The 20,588-nt window shown below is 47.6% G+C and overlaps 1 protein-coding gene across 6 annotated transcripts in view; it reads left to right on the top strand.

The window, feature by feature from the left end:
• Positions 1-20,588, top strand: part of ARNT2 (aryl hydrocarbon receptor nuclear translocator 2) — a 194,186-nt gene that overhangs the window by 24,261 nt on the left and 149,337 nt on the right. Inside the window, exon 1 of one of the 6 annotated variants that reach the window (XM_081227598.1) lies at positions 4,846-4,865. The exons of 3 other annotated variants lie outside the window; for them this stretch is intronic. The gene's annotated coding sequence lies outside the window, so the exon portion shown is untranslated. Of the gene's footprint in view, positions 1-4,845; positions 4,866-11,814; positions 11,895-13,753; positions 13,776-20,588 lie in introns of those variants that run through there. 2 more of the 6 variants (XM_081227600.1, XM_081227602.1) reach the window with 2 other exon arrangements.

A 20,588-nucleotide genomic window follows, 5' to 3' on the forward strand; every position in this document is an offset into this window, starting at 1 on the left:
ATCATTTACAGATGCAGCGGGGGTGGGTCAGAGTGTGGCTCACCCAGCTTCACAGGTGAGCAAAGAAGGGACCTGGATGTTCTTGTGTTCCAGCCTCAGCATTGTGTTCAACCTTATACCGCAGCTGTATTGCGGTTGTGTTGCGGTACAACCTTGTACTGCAGGGATGATCTCAGCTGCTTGAAACCACTGTCCGCCAAAGTGCCCTCAGTTGATAAATGTGGGAAGTGGTACTGAAGGAGGGTCCAGGTCACACAGAGGAGGAACTGGCAGAACTGAGACCGTGAGCTTTGTGTCCCACGTCCCTGACACATGCCTTCACAGAGCAGATTCTTCAGTTTAATAGGGGCGAATTCCATTCTCTTCTGGAAGAGAGATGCAGAGGATTCTGAGGAAGCAGAGAACCACTTTCTGTTCAAAGTGAGCATTGTCCCTTTAACATGCAATTCCCAGCTTTCATTCTCTGTCATCTGCTCATATCCACATCTGGCCCCTGGATCTAGAAATAAACAAAAATAATTTTGTGACGTGTAATGAACTTAACCCTCAATGTTTATTTGACACATCCTTTACGCCAGGAAGTGGCCTGGAAAATATGCAGGGTTTACTTGATACAGTGTAAGTCACCAGAAGGTTCTTTCTTCTCAGAATGCCTTTTCTATGTTCCAAGCCTCCTTTTAGGATAGAAAGCAGAGGAAATGAACTTGACTGACACAGCTTTTCAGAACAAAGGGATGCTGTGGCCTAATACTGCTGGGTCGAAGTTCCCAGCAGAGCCTCCGCCCAATCAAGAAAGCCAGGCCCTTTCTCGTGCCAGCCAGGGTCACGACCACCATTCTGTCCTAGGAAGCGGCAGAAGCACCCCTGCACCCCTGCCTGGCATCTCGTCCTTTTCCCTACTCTGCCCCCCTTGGAGTCACATCCACAGGGCATCACTGTCCCTCTGAGAAGTGCCAACAGGGCAGCCGGTGAGGGACCACCAGCCGTCATCAGGATCTTTTCATCCCCTCAGAAGGGTTCTCTTGCCATTCAGGTCTCCTCCCCAGGACGAGAGCCTCTGTTCCTGGTACCACCATGGCTTCCTAGGCCTTCTGACTCGATACCATAGCTGTGACTGGGCTTTCACCCTCTAAGATGAGTCAACAGGTCGTATGACAATGTGTGTGGTCCTGGCTCTGAGATCTAGGTGGTCTCCCCACTTCCCAGGCCCAACCAGCCTCTCTTCTCCCCTGTCCACCAGCCATGCTGGCCAGTTTCCTTCCAGACCCTGGATCTAAGGTAGACGCGTGGGAAAATGGAAAGGTCAACTATGTGTCATTTGTATGGTCAAACCAGTCAAACCCACAGCAGAGCTCCTAAGTCAAAGTTCTTCCCCTCCAAAAGCTCCCTGGGTGTATCCCTCTTGGGATACCCCGGAGCCAGGAAGAACAAGCCCAGAGGAGACCGAGCCCAGAGGACTCCAGATGCCACCACCGCCGGTCTCAGATTTGATGCGTAAATGGTTTAGGCTCTCCTTCCTGGTTTCTCCATACCCTTCTCCTGATGTCTTTGAAGGGCTGGATCTGCCTGATGCTTCAAGGATATTGGTTGTGACCTTGGGGTTTTGCTCTGCTCAGGTGGTCTCTTTAGCTTTAGTGACACAGAGAAATCGTCAGGATTGGGAATGTGGGAATGAGGGTCATAATATCCTCCTCCATCCCCCGCACCGCCAGAAACTTGAAAGCAGTCACTTAGGCAGCCTGTCCAGACCTTGGGTGGGGGGAGGACGGTGTACCTGGGAAAGCCTGTGCAGCTTTCCCTGGTCAGCTCACCCACGAGCTCAGACTGCCCCGCTCTGTGCTGGGCCCTGTCCTGGGTGGTGCGTGCACAGGGATGAATCCCACGTTCTCCAACCTCAGACCATGTCCTAGGGGAGTTTTCCACCAGCCGACACTCTGCTCATCTTCACTGATGTCATTCACCAGGTTATTGTATCACACCCCCCGCCCCCCTGACCTCCCGCCATGGGGCAGCGGGCAGCAGTCAGGGGAACCATGCAGTGGAATTCTTCTGAAGAAAGACAACCATCACCTGTCGCCACCACCCCATCCCTCAGATGCAGTAAGTCCCCTACACACGTACCTTCAGGTTGCGAACTTTCAAAGATGCGAATGTGCATTCGCACATCCAGTCACGTAAGTTAGTTCGCGTGTCTGGCGAACATTGTCACGTGTGTGTATCCTGTACAAGTGGTTGTGCTTTTGTGTACTTTACTATACAGTACTGTTTAGAGTACAGTAGTACAGTATCTTTATTTCCAACCCAGGATGTCCAGAAGCAAGCGTAAAAGCAGCAGTGATGTAACTGGTACTGTACTTTTCAAGGTACTGTACTGTAAGATTAAAAATTTTTTTGTTTCTTTTTTATTATTTGTATGAAAAGTATTATAAACCTATTACAGTACAGTACTATACAGCCGGTTGTGTTAGTTGGGTACCTAACTTTGTTGCACTTACGAACGCGCTCTCGGAATGGAACTTGTTTGTATGTAGGGGACTTATTGCAAAGGCAACAACAGAACCAGAAGTCAGACCCCGAACTGTCCCTGCAAAGTCAGCAGCCCAGACCCTGCGATTAGCAGGCCGTCTGCCTGCTCCACAAGGTCTCCTTCCAGAGGCCCTGGCGCTGTTCCGACAGGTGGGTTGCCGGGAACAGCAGGGTTATGATGGGTTGCATGGAGTCTTTATGGCCCTTGCTCCTGCCCATGTCCTGGTCACGAGAGGACCAGCCCCCCCCCAGCCCCCCATCTCCAGGGCAGTCTTCCCGAGGCCCTCTTCCCGCCAGCGCCTTTCCTCTGAAAGCCCCTTGGCCTTTCCTTTCCCCGGTAGCTGCGGGGCTTCCTTCAGGATCCTGAAGGTGGCATGGAGGGGCCCTGCCTGCTCTGAGCCTCCTCCCAGAACGCCCGTTTCAGGACCGTCCCTCGTCGGGGCTATGGGTGGGGTTGGGCGGAAGCAGCTTGGCCGGCGCTTCTTGCAGGCCAGGCCCGATTCCTCTCTCTCTGTTGCTTCATCTTCTCCTGTCCTCTCCGTGTGCATTTTCCCCTCAGGCCTCGTGGCCAGGACAGTCCCATTGCTTACTGCAAGGACCCTGGTTCTGCAACCCAGTCAGCTGTTTCTCAGCCCCCAGCCTGAGCTGTTGTTCCCGCTCATCCAGCTGCTTCTTCAGGTCTCTGCAGCTTTCTCTCCTTGCCTGCACTTCTGTTGGCAGCTCCTGCTGGCCAGCCAGCTCTCTGGTCTTGGTGCCGAGGGCAGGCTCTGCATCCCTCATCCTCCTTGAAAGATCACCCAGAGGCTGAAGCCCTCTCTGGCCATGCTTGGGTGGCCTGCTGGGTGGGGATCATCTTGCAGGAGGCCAAGCAGTAGAAGCAGCTCTGTGAAATGACCAGCCACCCCTTGATCTCTGCCTGGGCCCCTCCTCTGCCTCGGGGTCAAGTCCAGGTGTGGTGGCCCCAATCCCCTTCTCAGGTGGCCTGATGGAACTGACCACAGACCTGTGAGGGTTTGACTTGGTGGAGCCCTCCTGGGAGCTCAGGCTCAGAGATTGGGGGTTTTCTCAATAGGTAAAAATGCAAGCAACATCTGTTTCCCATCTAACTACTACTCTTTTGGATATGGACTGTGATGAAATACACATACTTGCTGCTGTTCGCCTGCATCTCTGGGGCACAGTGGGAGGGCAATGCCTTGCCCACCGTCAGCTGCATTAGAGGTAGAAGATTCCTCAGCTTCTCTGGGACCTGCTTTGGCAGGAGACTTGGGCTCATTTGCTTAGACCAGAGGTTGCAAATAGTGGCTGATGGACAACATCTGGCCTGCCTCCTATTTTTCTATGGCCCACAAGCTAAGAATGATTTTTACATTTTTAAATGGTTGGGGGAAAAAAGCCCACAGAAGAATAATACTACAAAATGTGAAAATTATATGAAATTCAAATATCAGTTGATAAATTGGCACACAGCCAAACCCACTCATTTACATACCATCTATGGCTGCTTTGGGACCATAACCTCAGAGGTGAGTAGTTGCCACAGAAACCGTGGCCTGCAAAGCCTGAAATATCTACTCCCTGACCCCTCACGGAAGAAGTGTGCCGACCTCTGGCTTAGATGGTCTGGACTGAGGGAGACTTTTCTGCTTGGGCCAGAGCCTCTAAGACACAGAGTGATGTTCCCATGAGCTCTTGGAGCCTGGGGTCTTCATCTATAAGTAGAGTGTGGTCTCATGATCACTGAAGGCCTCTCCAGCCCAAGCTTTCCATGGTTCTAGGAAACCTCAGTAGCTCCTTCACCAGGAGCTCACCCACTCCTCCCTTCAAGTGTCAGAGTCCTGGCAGAAATTGGGCCACGGGGAACAAATCCATTTGGTTTTTGGCACCAAGGAGCACAAAAACAATACAGTAATCACTTTGAAAAGAAAACTGACTTTAATGCCTTGCATGTAAACATTGTTACTCTTTTGCATATTTTGTATTTGTAGAGTCACTCACTGTTTAAAACTGAATGCACAACGTATTTCTCGCATGATGGATGAATTACATTCATCAAGGAATATATTCAACAAGGAAACCACTTTGTTTCATAAAACTTTTCAAAGGAGATTTTATATCTCTGGAAGGATAGTGATTTCCTTAATCAACTCTTTGTGGGGTGTGTTCCCATTTTTTTCCTTCTTTTTCAAGTAAAGGCATGTAAAGAATGAGAAGAATTGCATTTAAAGAATGAGAAGCGTTCTTATTTTTTTTGTTCCTGTTTGACAAGATTTCCTGAATGAGAAACGCTGGTCCTTCCCCAGGCGACAGCATGACACTGGACGTCTATAGACTTGAGCGTGTGTCACAATATTGCCTTCCTCATTGACATTAATCTCTATGTGGACTCACACAGTCGCATGTGACTGCACCTGAAAACTTGAAGCCAGAGATAGAGTCCTGAGGGAGAATACCAGGGCAGAGGGACCTCAGAAAGAGAGAGTTTAGGTGGAGGTGTGCATGTGCTTTTGTATCGGGGAGAGGGTTGGTGGGAATCAGAGATGTCAAAGGGCTGAGAAGTGGGACCATCAAGCAAGGGACAGAGGGAGGGGTCAAGAGAAAATTGACAAGGGGTGGAGAGGGAGGGGCTCAAGGGGGGGCAGTAATGGAGCAAGAGTGCAGGGGAAGGGGAGTGGAAGAGACGGGGGAGGGAGAGGAGAGGAGGGAGAGGAGAGGGGAAGGAAATGTACAGGAGCAGGACGGTGGAGGTAAGCAGGCGGGAAACCAGGAGCTTAGATTAGAGAGGTAAAAAGTGGTACCTCAAGGAGATTTTACATGACTTTTTCTTTTTTTTTTTTTTAACACCTTTATTGGAGTATAATTGCTTTACAATGGTGTGTTAGTTTCTGCTTTATAACAAAGTGAATCAGTTATACATATACATATATCCCCATATCTCTTCCCTCTTGCGTCTACCTCCCACCCACCCTCCCTATCCCACCCCTCTAGGTGGTCACAAAGCACCGAGTTGATCTCCCTGTGCTATGTGGCTGCTTCCCACTAGCTATCTGTTTTACGTTTGGTAGTGTATATATGTCCATGCCGCTCTCTCACTTCGTCCCAGCTTACCCTACCCCCTCCCTGTGTCCTCAGGTCCATTCTCTAGTAGGTCTGCATCTTTATTCCCGTCTTGCCCCTAGGTTCTTCATGACCTTTTTTTTTTTTTTTAGATTCCATGTATATGTGTTAGTATACGGTATTTGTTTTTCTCTTTCTGACATACTTCACTCTGATGGACCTAGAGACTGTCATTCAGAGTGAAGTAAGTCATGACTTTTTCTTAAGTCCTGTGTGCAAGGACTGGGATCCCAGTCCTCCCTTCCCCCCCACCCCCTTCTCATCCGTTCCACTTCCTCCCAATCCAAACGGCAGTGCCTCCTGTGCATCTTTCTCATCACACTCCTCCGTCTCAGGCCTGCTTCCTCCCCTCTCTCCCTCCACATGGAGCGGGCAGTCATAAGGATACTCTATCCAAGGTCGTTACCGGGTCAGACATGGGTGGTGTGTGGGCTCCAGAGATGGCTTCAAAACTGCCATTGGTTACTTGGCACTGATTTTGCACCTGAATCATTGAGAACCTTTTATGTGCCCCTTGGAGCAGCACTCAGAGTAAAATGAATTCCTCCACCCATTCATTCATTCACGTGAAATACATGTATTGAGTGGCCTGGGCGTCCCATCTATAATGTTCTGCACCAGTGAGCAAATGACTTCCATCCAGGTGTCCAGGAAACCTCCACTGTCTTCACCCAAGTCACCCACTTCCTTTGTCCTTCCCTGTCTCTGCCCAGCTCTCACCATTATAGGGCTTCCCCCTCCTGTCTTTACCCGAGGACATGTCGGGGTGCTTCATCCAGCCTGGGTGAGCCAGCTGTAGCTGAAGTCCCAACTTCTCACCAGACAGGCACTCTCTTTCTTGTTGACTTTCAGACAAGAGGTGGTGTTTTAGACTGTTTAAACTGCTGTAACAAGAATACCATAGACCAGCGGCTTAAACAGCAAACATTTATTTCTGACAGTTCTGGAGGCTGGGAAGTCCAAGATCAAGGCGCTGGCCTCTTTCCCTCTTGCTGTGTCCTCATGGCTGGGAGCAGAGACAGGGAGAGGAAGCAAGCTCTCTCCTGTCTCTAGTTACAAAGAAACTAATTCCATCATGAGGGCCCCATCCTTAGGACCTAATGACCTCCCAAAGGCCCCACCTCCAAATGCCATTCCACTGGGATTAGGGTTTCAACATATGAATTTCGCGGGGACACAAAGCAGTCTATAACAGGTGGGTAAATCACTCAGAAGAGCAGTTGGGATCTGAGCATTCAGCAAGGCTTCCAGGAACCCTGTTCTATGGGACCCAGTTCATCTCAAACATGGCAACAAGGAAAGCATGGCAGTCGTTGAAAGATGTGTCAAGTCCCTAAGAAAAATGAATAGGCACTGCTCCCTGCCCTCAGGGACTAGAGACCCATGCTCAGCAAATGACATATTGTAACAGCATGATCTTGCTTCCACCCCGTGCCCCCAAGGGTCTCCATCACAGCGCCGCCTCCTTAGGGTTTGAGTGAAGGTACGGAAGTCTTGCTTGCTGGGTGGTTCGGGGAGTCTAAACTCGGCAGTGGTGTTCCCAGGTGACCCACATCCCCCAGATCATTAACCATCTAGTGTCCTGGTGGGGGTGCGTTTGCTTCATGGTATATGGGTCCTGGCTCCAGAGGTGTTACCCACCCCTTTCACTGTGGGGTCCAGGACCTGGCGTCCACACACAGCTGTGTGCAGTCTGGTTTAATATATGTGCCACTCTCTGTCAAAAGTGTCCTTGTTTGGGTGAGAATTGATAAGGCCACGGTATCTCTGAGACTCTGGTCTGACTCGCTTTGTCCGTCGCTTACTGGTTAAACAGTGTTCACCACAAGTCCACCAGCTCATTGCCTCCAGAGCCTCTGGACCCTTCCCATGCGTCGCTGCTTGCGGTTTGGGTGTGCTGACACCTCCAGTCCCCGGGGCTCTGTGAACTTACCTGTGTGTCACTTCTCACACAGCCACGTGTCCTGGGCTCTTTGCTGGTCCTTCCTCCCTCACCTTATCAGGCTCCCTCTTGCCTTTCTCTGTATTCACCGCCTACACTGTGCCTGGGACCTGGCAAGTGCTAGGTAAGCATCGGGGTGTGTTTGAGAGGCCGGCACAGCTGTGAGGAGTTCAGGACCAGGTCCTGGTTCTGAAGGGTACCGACTGGAATGCCCGGCCCCCTGTGTGTGCAGGGAAGTGGGACTTCGCTCCCCACTGCCCACGGGCGTGGAGAAGTCACGGACTGGGGGTGGGGGATGAGGGGCAGGAGGAACATGCCCAGGCCTCTGGCCACCACTGTCCCTCGTCCCCACTTGTGAGCTGGCGGCAGCATGTCCCTCACCTCGAATGACTACTTTCCCAGTCTTTCTTGGCTGGAGTCTCACCTTCTCTGTTTCTCTTCTCCTGTTTTTCTCCTCTCCTCTTGTCTGGCCTCATCTCCCCATTCTTTCCACTTTCCTGAATATTTCAGATTGTTTACCACGTATATTTACTACTGTTCTCATCAGAAAAGAATAAATACTATCTCACCTGGGAAATGGGGATGGTGATGCTTCTCTCACAGCCCTGCTGTGGGGCTCAGCAGGTACTTCATCTTGGAGCCGCGCCCCCTTCCCGCCCACCACCCCTTCCCCTTCCTCCAGGGCGAGCTTGCTCAGCTGTAGGTGCTGCACGACTTCCCACCTGCCGGCCTCTGTTCCACTTCCCAACTCTGTGCTCTAAGTTCCCAAGCAGCCTGCCCACGGGTCCAGCATCCCACGCCTGCTCCTTCACTTTCAAATCAACCACTTGCGTTGATTGTACCCCCATCATAAGAGTACTGTATTCTAAATTGTACCAACGTAGAGATACAGAAAATGGTAAGTGGGAAATAAAAATCACAGGTAATCTGACCATTCAAATATAGCTTTGTCCCCTTTTTAGTGTATTGACCTCAAGACACACACACACACATACGCACACACACAGAATCTTTCTCTACTGTATGTGTGTATCAGAGGTGCATTGAATTAAATCCATGGGACCTAATGCTGAATGTCTGAGCATCAAAGTCAACGTTTGGTTGTGTTTGAGGCTGGAGCTGAATATCACCATCGTTGAATGAAAGCCAGACATTTTACAAAAGTAGGTTTTATTACTATTTTATTATTATTTATTAGTAGTAGTTACATTGTAAAAGGTTGACATCTGACTCAGAATAATATATGGGCACTGTTCATGGCTGATTCCTCCTGTGTTCATCATGCTGCAGTCGGTGATACTAAATAGAGGAACGAGAGGTATCAGGAGGACTTCATATTTCCCTAACATTTCCTCTTTTTTCTCTTTGTTTTCTTAATTGCATCTAGACTGATGATGATTTCCTCTAGATCAGCTTGATGTACTTGATTTTGAAGGTTTTCTCTCGTGCAGTTTTGAGGTAGCAAAGTTGACAAAGCTGGCTATTAATTCATACTTGTACAGATATGAAAACTTCCAAACAAGAATTTTTCTTGAAAGATACATGGCCTAAACAAATAAATTTTAAAAATTTAAAATCTTGATAGTTTATTGCTATGAAGGCCAGTACATATACCAAACAGCTCCACAAAGATATTAATTACAGGGCTTCCCTGGTGGCGCAGTGGTTAAGAATCTGCCTGCCAATGCAGGGGACACGGGTTTGAGCCCTGGTCCGGGAAGATCCCACATGCTGCGGAGCAACTAAGCCCGTGAGCCACAACTACCGAGCCTGCACTCTAGAGCCCGTGAGCCACAACTGCTGAAGCCTGCGTGCCTAGAGCCTGTGCTCCGCACCAAGAGAAGCCACCACAATGAGAACCCCATGCACCACAACGAAGAGTAGCCCCCGCTCACTGCAACTAGAGAAAGCCCACGTGCAGCAACAAAGACCCAATGCAGCCAAAAATAATTAATTAATTAATTAATTAATTAATTTTTAAAAAGCAGTTTTTCAAAATCTCTAAAAAAATATTAATTACAGCATACTCTGATAATCTCTTTTATTCTGCTTTGTATTATTATTGTTCTATAGACATCTTAGCTCAGAAAGGATATAATAGTCTTCCAAAAGGCAGCAAGCTAATGCATTCTCCCTTAATATTTGTATTATTTCCCCAGTTTCTCTTCCATTTAAGTATTTGAAAATTCTTAATAATTGGTTTTGCACGTAAAATTAATAGCTTTCAGCCTATGGCAATGAATTATCACACATTATACTCCTACAACAATATATTTATAAACCATCTGATAGGGAGAATTGAAACATATATAAGGAGCTTTTCAATCTTAGTTCGTCTAGAATGCCTATTTATGTTTGAAAGTGAACATTCAGACTTGAACAGTAAGTTTGTGTGGCGTGCCTTGTTTTGGGATTGCTGTTGATATACTATAGATGGAGATAACGATGGTGACCCATGTGATTATAGGGTCATTGGTTACCCACAAGTTCAGGGATGCCAGAAACGATCCTGAAATGGGTATTCCACTGCTCGTCCTTTCAAAGGTCAAGACATTCGTTCAGAAGCAGGGCAAATACTGTGACTGAAGCTGAATTTTGATGGATCCCTGACAGATATATGTTTGTCTCTAAGCTTTTGTATCCTGCTCTATTAATGTACCCTTAGCATTTTCCTGTAACATTATTCTTTGAAATCATGATATTTAATGGCTGAGTGATTTTCATCTGTGTGGGTATTCCATAATTTATTAGCTTTTCACTTTATGTCAGACGTTTTAGTTCATTTGGTTTCTTTTCAACTTCAAACTGTATTTGGACAGTCAGCACACATGTGAGTCATTCATTTCTTCTCTTACCCTTCATATCCTTGGCCGCCATGCCAAGGCCTTGGCAATAATCAAGAATTGGCCTCTTCCGTTTCATACAGGAAGGTCTCTCACGTATTTGAAGACAGTTTCATGTCTCCTCCTGACTCAAGGAGTTTCCTTCAACCACAGCCTGGGTTTTAACTGAGGATCCCTCTAAGACCCTCTCAGGGACAGCCTGTCCACTGACAGACCCCGAGCCTACAGCCCAGGTGACCTGGCCTGTCTTCTGCCTGACCAATGAGACCCACTTCCCTCTGATGGTCTCTGGCTGTCCTATTTGACTCAAGCATGGGACAATTCGTGGTGGAGGCCCCGTTGTGATTATATATGTGGGCCTTTGTTTGTCATGTCCCAGAAGGCGGCCAGATTGAGTGTGGAGCTCACTCTTCCTGTCTTCTTCCAGAATCATAACCTCATCGGTAACCTCCCTACCCTTCTTCCTCTGGAATTGTTGGTTGCCCGTCTTCTTCTTGGGTCTGTGTTTTACCCTTTTTATAAAGTTCAAGGCAGGGATGCAGGGCCTTCAGCCAGGAAGGTGCGCTTGGACACTAGTGGGAATACAGGTGCTAACGCCCTAGTGGGCTCTGGTGCAGTGTCCGTGTTCTAAAGGGCACAGCACTGCCCACTCGGGCCAGGGAGCAGGGCTCTGCGTAAGCCAGCATTGCTAGCTGAGGTGGGAGGGCATCTCCCCAGGCTGCCCTGGGACTGGTTCCAGTTCCCTAATGCCAAACCTGCCTGCTGGCTAGGAGTGACTCAGACCCACAGCCAGGGCTCTGTGTCCAGGAGGGAGACACCAGCTGATGGAGGAAGGACCTTTCCTGGGACCACTGGCCATCTCTTCCCATGTCTACCACCTCCTGCCCTGCTGCAGAGACCCCTACCCAGCCCGCCTTTGGATGAGGGCTGCCTTACAGAGGATACACGGCTGGTTAAAGTCTAGCAAGGACCTGGGGTCAGAGTCCCCTGGCTCTCAGTCTAGTGATTTTTCTGTACCTTGTGCTACAAAAATCCCACCCTGTGGAGGGCCTTTGGGAGTCAGGTGCCCTGCCTTCCTTCCAGAAGTGGAAGGGACCCTTTCTCCCTTGCACAACAGGAGGAATCCTTTTTGATCTCTGCCTGAAATGTTTTGATAACAATCTAGAGATTTCAACATACATTGTGGTTGCACAAGAAATCCAAGTCACCAATTTTTCAGAACCTAAGCAGTTAACGTTAGAAATTTTGCTGCAAATAAATTGATCAGTATGCAAGACAGTTGTCACGGCTGAATCATGGTCCACAGTTAAGGTAAACAGATCTGTGATGACATTTTCTGAGTGGAATACAAATGCAGCTCATTTCCTCCCAGAGGTTTCTGACATTTCTTCTACACGGAAAACAGATTCTCCCAAGAAGGTGCTGGTCACAAGGAAGAAAGATCTTTGTTTAATCCCTCTGAAAAGGTATGGCTGTGATATTTGATGTGCTTTCTGCAAAAAGAATTGTTCTAAGAGAAATGGATAGTGAAGAGAGCGTTTTTCTTTGGTTAGCTGTCCCTCACTCCCTCCCAACCATGGAGAGACCCTTGTGGTTTTTGTTTATTTGAATGGTTATTAAAATATTATGTCAGGGCTTCCCTGGTGGCGCAGTGGTTGGGAGTCGGCCTGCCGATGCAGGGGACACGGGTTCGTGCCCCGATCCGGGAGGATCCTGCATGCCGCGGAGTGGCTGGGCCCGTGAGCCACGGCCGCTGAGCCTGTGCGTCCGGAGCCTGTGCTCCGCAGCAGGAGAGGCCACAACAGTGAGAGGCCCGCGCACTGCAGAAGAAAAAAAAAAAAATTATGTCATTGTATTGTGAGAGTTTGCATGTCAATAACATTTTTTTGCAATGTGAAGATCAAGGGATATTTTTCTTATTTAAATTCACATGAAATAGTGGGGGAGGGAACAAAATGTTTTTTCATTTCCTCATGTTCTTTTCATCTGTAATGCTCTCAAGTTTCACATTTTTCCCCAGGTTTTTGCTCCCTATACTGTATTTTAGGAATTCTATACACTGTGTCTGCATTTGAAATGTGAAATAGTCCTTAGCTAGATGCTGCACTGTAAGCTAGATCTGTTTTCTGTATTCTGGTGAAGCTTTCAAAAGCCTCAGCTTGTACTGCAGTTGAAATGAGCTGAAAACCTGCAACTTTGTGTAAGGGCAGGCAGTCATTCCATCCCTGTGTATAACAGAAACAGCATTTCCTGGGTTGGGGGCAATACTGGCATGTGGCGTGGGACTGCTGTAGATGGAGATATTTCTGTCTATTTGTGCATTTGTCATTGGTTATGACCAGGGATCCTGAGCAAGGAGCTATACAAGACGGTGTTGCATTTGAGGTGGGGGAATAATTCTAGGTCCTGTTGGGAGTTGCAGTTGAGGTAAAAGGCCAGAAAGCTCCAGTGACTGGACATGAATAAGAGAGCATGCCCCTCAAAGCAGGGGCATGAATGAGTCTATTCACAAATTCTGGAGCAATCAAAGGAATACATTTAGGAAAAGGGCACCTTTTATATCGTGCATCATTCCTCCCGGAAGCGTTTGCTGTCCATTGCCAGGATAGCACAGGTGTGGCCTCCTCCAGGAAGCCTTCTTGGATCTTCCTGGTTCTTCCCACCACCCAGTGTCCAGTCTCTTGCACAGCACACAGCTCTCAGTATGAAATTACCTGGCTCTGGGTTTCCATCACACTCAGGACTGAACCTGTCAGCGGCAGGATGGGGTCTTTTCATCTCTGACCGATCAGCTTGTAGCACAGCTCCAGACTCAAAATCAGAGCTTTGCAAATGCTGTGTGTAATTGAAACAGGCCACATTTTCTTACAGCAGCTTCTGCAGAAAGAAGGGATGTCCTGATTAACCCCATTTCTTAGTTGGAGAATAGAGGGGGAAACTGAGTCGCATAGCAATGAAGCCAGACTAGAACCAGATGCCTGTTTAGTGCGTAACCCTCTGAATAAATGGACAGAGGAAGGTGTAAGCGATCACACCTCTCCTTTGCTGCAGAGTCCCCATATATCAAGTGTATGGTGTGGTAGATGTAAATATGCAACCGAACCAACCGTATTTTTCTTCCTCCTCCAGAAATTTTTTGCCCCGTGCAGTCTCAGTGTAGGAGGATCAGGTGACCAAGGCTTTTTAGAGTCTTCCTTTCTGGGCTCTGACGGTGACACATCATGTATTTTGAGGCAGTAACATCATTTCCTTCCTCCTGAATGCCCTCTGGGTGGCTCCATCATTCAGGCCCTGTTATCTGTCATCTGGACCGCTGTGACCTTCATTCATTCACAGGAGAAGTACAGGTACAGTAAGAATGAATCACCAGGGACCAGACCTAGAATGGGAGGGGAAGGGATTGGCCAAGGACAGGCTTCCTTGGAAAAATGATGTTTGAGCTGAATCTCAATGACCGTTAGCAGTTAACTTGGTGAAGAGGTGGAAGAGAGCTTTCTGGCCACAGGACACAGCATGTGCAAAGGCCCTGAGGTGGGAGGGAACACAGTGTGTTCATAAGATTGATAGGGCTGTGTGGCCAGAGCCGAAGAGGTGGGCAGGAGAGGTGGACAGCAGCCTGACCACACCATAACTGGCTGATCATTGCAGGGAACTCCATATTTGTGCTGAGAGCAAAGAGAAGCCGCTAGAGGAGAGAAGTAAGAGGTGGACTGGTCAGCTCAGACTCCTGTGCGAACAGTGGGAGAGTAGATGCAGAGGGACCAAGGGAGGAGGCCCTGCGATAGGCCAGCAGAGAACCCAGAGGACGGAGAGACCTTTAGGACGTGACGGCAGGACTTGAGAACTGGATTTGGGAATCACCAGCACAGAAATGGCATTGATGCCGGTGCTTGAATGGGTTCACCTGGAGGGAGAACAGAGAAGAGGGAGTGGTGTAAGCGCCTGGAGGCCTGGTGGAGGAGGGTGAGCTGGCCAAGGAGAGAAGGCGGGCCTGAGAGGTGGGAGGGAGAGGATGCGGCCCCTGGCAACCCAGGAGAGAGTGCTGGTGATGGGGAGTGGGCAGCTGCATCCCACAGAAAAGGGCGGGGGCAGAGATGAGACCCCTGTGATGACGCCAGCTCCCTAGCCGGGTGACAGGGACAAAGGCCTGACTGCGGGGGACTGAAGGGAGAATGGGAGGTGAGGAGACCCCGAGGGGAGACCTGAAGGGGAGCAGTGACTTTACCACATGTGGCAACTTTTTTTTTTTTTAATATTTATGTGTTATTTATTTATTTATTTGGCTGTGCTGGGTCTCACTTGCGGCATGTGGGCTCCTTAGTTGTGGCATGAGGGATCTTAGTTGCGGCATACATGTGGGATCTAATTCCCCAACCAGGGAGCGAACCCAGGCCCCCTGCATTGGGAGCGTGCAGTCTTACCCACTGGGCCACCAGGGAAGTCCCCACACGTGGCAACTCTTACTCGTACAGTTGACAATTCCTCCTCTGCTTTTAGGATTGATTTGCATGTTGACGTGGTGTTCTGGTCCGTAGGATGTGTTCATGTTTCTGTGGCACTAGAGCCTCTCCTTGTTATGTGTGGTCAGCCCTCAACTGCGGGGGAAGTCAAGGTGCGGACCATGACCGCCACGCTTCTCTCAGTGGAATCCCTTGCCAGTGCCCGCCTGGGTCGCCCACAGGGAACCAGAGTCAAGTGGGCACGGGTGGTTCATCCGGGATTTCTGGGCTCCCTTGCTGGCTTGCGTGAACCCTCTGAAGGCAGTGTGGGACCGTGGGGTCCCAGGGCTGTGACGGGGGCACGTGCACCTGCTCAGGTGAGGCTCTCCTGGGTGAGAGCACGGTGTAGTGAGGAGGGAGCCGTATCCGCCTCAGTCCAGGGCAGGGGGTGTGCATCTGTGGAGCCCTGCAGGGACCTGGGAGAGGGGGTGGGGGCACACTTGAGGCCTGTCTGCTGACCCCTCCCTGGGCTGTGGGTGGGCCAGCCATTTAAAGGCAGAGCTCTCAGCAGGGAGGCATGGTGAGGTCGGCACAGGACGAGGACCGTGGCTCAGGCTGCCCGGGTGTGCGGCAGCCCCCTGTGTCTCCCTTGTAATAGCATCACCCTGGGGGGCATTTTGCACGTGGGGCTGCAGAGGAGTCAGTCCTGTGGCCACCCCCCTCTTCTGTGGCCCACTATCACCCTTCCTGCACTCCTGTAAGACAGAGCCATAGAAATCAAATCACAGAAGTGACCTAATTCCTTACAGTAAGAAAATGATTGTAAGTTTTGTTAGTGTCTGTGTGTGTGTTTTACTTAGCAAATGTTTAGAAGTGCTTACTATGTGCCAGACATCATTCTAAGTGCTTTATGGGTATTAGCTTCTTTAATCCTCATAGCAACCTCATGGATTTACTATTTCTTATTATGCCCATTTTATAGATAGAAGACTGAGGCACAGAGAAGCTAAGTTTTGTTCAAGGGTTATGTAAAAATACAGACACACCCACACACACAATGTCTGCTTTAAAAGACATTCTTTTCTTGGGAGAAAGTCAAAGGGGAAAGGGGAAATAACTTCTGCCAGGCATCTGTTATTTTTATTTTTTATTTACCAGTCTTCTTTATTTTTTTTTAAACAACAGAAACTTATTGTCTCACAGTCTGGAGGCTAGAAGTTTGAAATCAAAGTGTCAGCAGGCTTGGTTCTTTCTGAAAGCTCTGAGGAAGACTCTTTTCCATGCCAATCTCATTGCTTTTGGTGGTTGCCCACAGTCTTTGGCATTCTGAGGTTTGTAGACTGCCAGGCCTCTTAAATGAGTGATCTTCCTTAATCCCCACAGTAACTGTGTGTGCTGTGGGGAATATTCCTTTTTTTATAGATGAGGAAACTGGAGCTTAGGGATGATGAATAGCTTGCCCGTGACCCCAAAGCATGGACATTTCCTGCATGTCACGCAGCTTCCACCTGGGCCTGTGATTTAGAGTCTTGCTGTTACAGCATCTCTGGTTGCCCCCACCCCACCCGGGGAAGGGGTCTGCTGGCCGCCCAGCCTCTGCCTGAGCACCTTGAGGGGCGAGGGCCCTGCAGGGGGTGGCTGAATGGCGAGAGCCCGCTCTGCTGCTTCACAGTCATGTGACCGAGGCATGGCCCTGACCTCTCTCTGCCCAAGTTCCCTCATCTGTAAAATGAGTTGACTTTATACCTCTCTTGTAGGCTGGATGTAAAGCACACGTGAAGAGCTTGGGACATAGTGAGCACTCAACATAAATGTTATTACCTTTATACAAAAATATTTTACATATTTTTGTATAGGATGTTTATCATTATTATTAAGCCAATCCACTCTATTGTTGGACACTCTTGTTATTAAAAAGGTATTCCCTTCCTTTATCTCTGTCTCATTCGTTCACTGCTTCTAGCTCTCCAGCTATATATGCTTTCGACTGTGGCTTACAATGCAACCCTTTAAAAATACTTATTTCTCTATTTGTGGTCATTAAATTAACACATCATTAGATTAATGTTAAATTAACACATTGTTGAAGAAGAAAACCTTGTATATTCAAAAACAAAAAGAGCTTTTAGGAGAAAATAAAACCCACCTATAATTCCCACAACAAGAATAGCCAAGTTTAACACGTTGGTGTACTTATATCTGCCTTCCGGTCTTTTTCTGTGCATATATTAAGTGCACACACACACACACACACACACACAGCTGTGGCCTCCTCTTGTGAGGCATGGGTAACTTAATGTCTCTTGACACATACTGCCAACTCATCCTTCACAAAGGCTGTGTTCATGTACACCCCAGGGGCAAGGTATGACCATGGCCACATTGTCACCCAGTAGGTATCCGACTCGATTTCCTCTCTGCTCAGTGCTACGGTCAAGGTTCCACTTTTCTTCCTTTTTGAGTGAAATTCAATAGCCCTGGAGCAAATCAACAATGGGCTTATGGGGCTACTTTCCATCTAAATGTATAATACCAGGCTCTGGGACTTCCCTGGTGGCACAGTGGTTAAGAATCCACCTCCCAATGCAGGGGACACGGGTTTGAGCCCTAAGCCGGAAGATCCCACATGCTGCAGAGCAACTAAGCCTGCACTCTAGAGCCCACGAGCCACAACTGCTGAGCCCGTGGGCCACAACTATTGAAGCCCGTGTGCCTAGAGCCTGTGCTCTGCAACAAGAGAAGCCAACGCAAATGAGAAGCCCTCTCACCGCAATGAAGAGTAGCCCCCACTTGCCGCAACTAGAGAAAGCAATGAAGACCTAATGCAGCCAAAAAATAAATAAATAAATACCAGGCTCTGCCTTGGAGACCCTCACCTCTGACCTGGTGAGTGACCTTCCTCTGGCCACCTTTCCTGGGTAGGTGTCCTAGGAGCTTTGGTAACTTACATTCGAGTCATATGAAAAAGTTGCCAGATCTGGGGAGCAGTAGTCATTTTTCCAAAGAAGGCTGACAGCTGATTACATTGGTAGATATGAACATAGATTACAGATGAGAGAGACATGTTTTTTATATTTTTATTTGAATGTATTAAGAGTGGCTCCTAAAAGACATTAGAGAAAAGTATAACCTTTAAAGTGAATTTTAGTCTCATCAGTTGCGTCTTTCACTTGGTTTGTTTCGTATCTAAAACACTATTTTAGGGCTTCCCTGGTGGCGCAGTGGTTGAGAGTCCGCCTGCCGATGCAGGGGACACGGGTTCGTGCCCCTATCCCGGAAGATCCCACATGCCGCGCAGCGGCTGGGCCCGCGAGCCATGGCCGCGGAGCCTGTGTGTCCGGAGCCTGTGCTCCGCAACGGGAGAGGCCACAGCAGTGAGAGGCCCGCGTACAGCAAAAAAATAAAATAAAATAAAGTTTATAAAACACTATTTTAGTTACCACAATGGCATTTGCTAAAATGAGACATCTGTTCCTTGAAAAAACTAAGAAAATGGGATAGGAGCAGATTTCCTTGATGTCATAAAGCATATTTGTCTTAAACCAGCAGGTCATTACAATTAAATTCAAGGACCAAGCAAGTTTGCTTACCATCACCATAATCATGATAATTTTAATCACTGCTGCTTGAGAGTTTTTTTCCCTCCCAGGCACTGTGTTAGGCTCTTCATATACACTATCCTTAATTTTTAAAATGATCCTTTAAAGTAGATTATTGCTAGGAACTGTTTGAGTTGTGATTTGAAACTAGGTATGTTTCACTGCAAAGCTCTGTGGCCTTTCTGTTACCCAGTTATTGGTCATTATTATTGAATATTCTGGAAGTTCTGGCCAGTGAAATAAGACATGAAAAGAAATTAAACCTTTAACTATTTAAAGTGAGAAAATAGTATCATTATTTGTACCCCATAGGATTTGTAAAATTAGAAAATTCAGAAGAATTAATGATGAATTATTACAACAATTTAAAAAATTTGGTGAAATGGCAGGACATGTGGCAATGGCTTTAGAAACTCTTTAGCCAGGCATGCAAATTTTGAAAGCATAATACATACATAGAACAGCAAGGGAGGGGAGGGCAACACCTATCTTAGCTGCTGGTCGAATCAGTTGACATCAAGCATGACAGAGTTATTGTAGCACAATTGTCTTCATAGCTAGTAACCAATCAGAAAATAATCTGGGAAAGGAGATCTCATTCACACTAGTAGCAATGATCATAATACACAACACAACATCACATCATAATAGCATCACAAAGTACCTAGAAATAAATGGAATGAGAAAGTGGGGGGATCTATATGATGAAAATGCAAGACTTTATTGAGCTAAAAAGGAAGTCTTGAGTAAATTATAGGCTTATGTCAATTCTTTGTTGAAAATTCTAAATATTGCAAAAATGTCACTTTTCTCCAAAATTAATTTGTAGGTTCAAGATAATCCAACTAATTTCCAAAGGAGGTTAAACTTTATATCTTAATCAAATTATTGTAAAATTTAAATGGAAGAATAAGCCAGAACAAAGATAATTCTGAAAGGTAAGAGCAGTGAGAGGAACTTGTGTGTTATAATGGTGCAATACTAGAGCAAGTATAGATAACTGGGTCATTGACAAAAAAAGAAAATAGATATTCTAGAAACAGACACATTTTCTATGTACAAATAAAATGTAAGACAGAGAGAGGGAGCATCAAAAAAACTTATGGGGAAAAGGAAGGACTCGAATAAATGAGGTTAGGACAATTGATCTTTTCTTATGCTGTGGACTGAATTGTATCATCTTCTCAAAATTCATATGTTGAAGCCCTAACTGTACCACCCCCCAACCCCCCATTGACTGTATTTGAAGCTAGAGCTTATGGGAGGTAATTAAGTTTAAATGAGGTCATAAGAGTAGGGCCGTAGGATTGGTGGCCTTAGAAGAAGAGAAAATGTGACGACGACATGGAGGGCAGGTGGTCTGTAAACCAGGCAGAGGATTGTCCCTGGCACCCAGATTGGCTGGCACCCTGATCTTGGACTTCCCAGTCCCTGAACTGTGAGAAAATACATTTCTTTTGTTTAGGGCCCCCGTCTGTGGTATTTTGTTATGGCAACCCAAGCTGACCAATACATCTTAAAACTCTACCTCGTAAAGCTTTCTCTAGTATTAGAAAATCTCTCAACCTAAAAAAGCAAGCAACAGATTGGAAAAATATTGTAAAGGATTTTCAGAAAATGTGGCAAAGCTCTAATATCTTTGTCATAAAAAGAGATCATACAAATAGATGAGAAAAAACCTCTGAGTCTCAGTAGAGAAACGGGTACATGATATACAGATGCAGTTTACAGGAGAAAACGTAAACCTAGAATGGGTCAGGTCTTCTTAGAAATGCTTTTTGAATGCGGGAGGGGGGAGGGAGTAGTTTTGGACATTGTAGATGGTGAGCCGCCATCCTTCTGTATTGTGTGTGCAGCCCCCTTTGCTGGAGACGCGTATGTGCCTCTCATTTTCAAATTATGTCGATGTATTTGCATATAAGGCTCCCTTGCTCCCCTCCCCTTATCCCATGGTGCACGGGCTCTGTGACACATGCATATCACATGTAAAGATTGTAGCCAACTCAGCATATCCGCCACATGGCCTTCATGAAGCATACGCTTTCTCTGTGGTAGAAACTACCTGTGTCTGCCTGTCCACTTGCACTTGGTATCTCACACCAAGCCTGGAGGGCACAAGAAT

This window comes from Mesoplodon bidens, assembly GCF_964165515.1.
Source record: "Mesoplodon bidens genome assembly, chromosome: 3".
NCBI classification, from domain to species: domain Eukaryota; kingdom Metazoa; phylum Chordata; class Mammalia; order Artiodactyla; family Ziphiidae; genus Mesoplodon; species Mesoplodon bidens.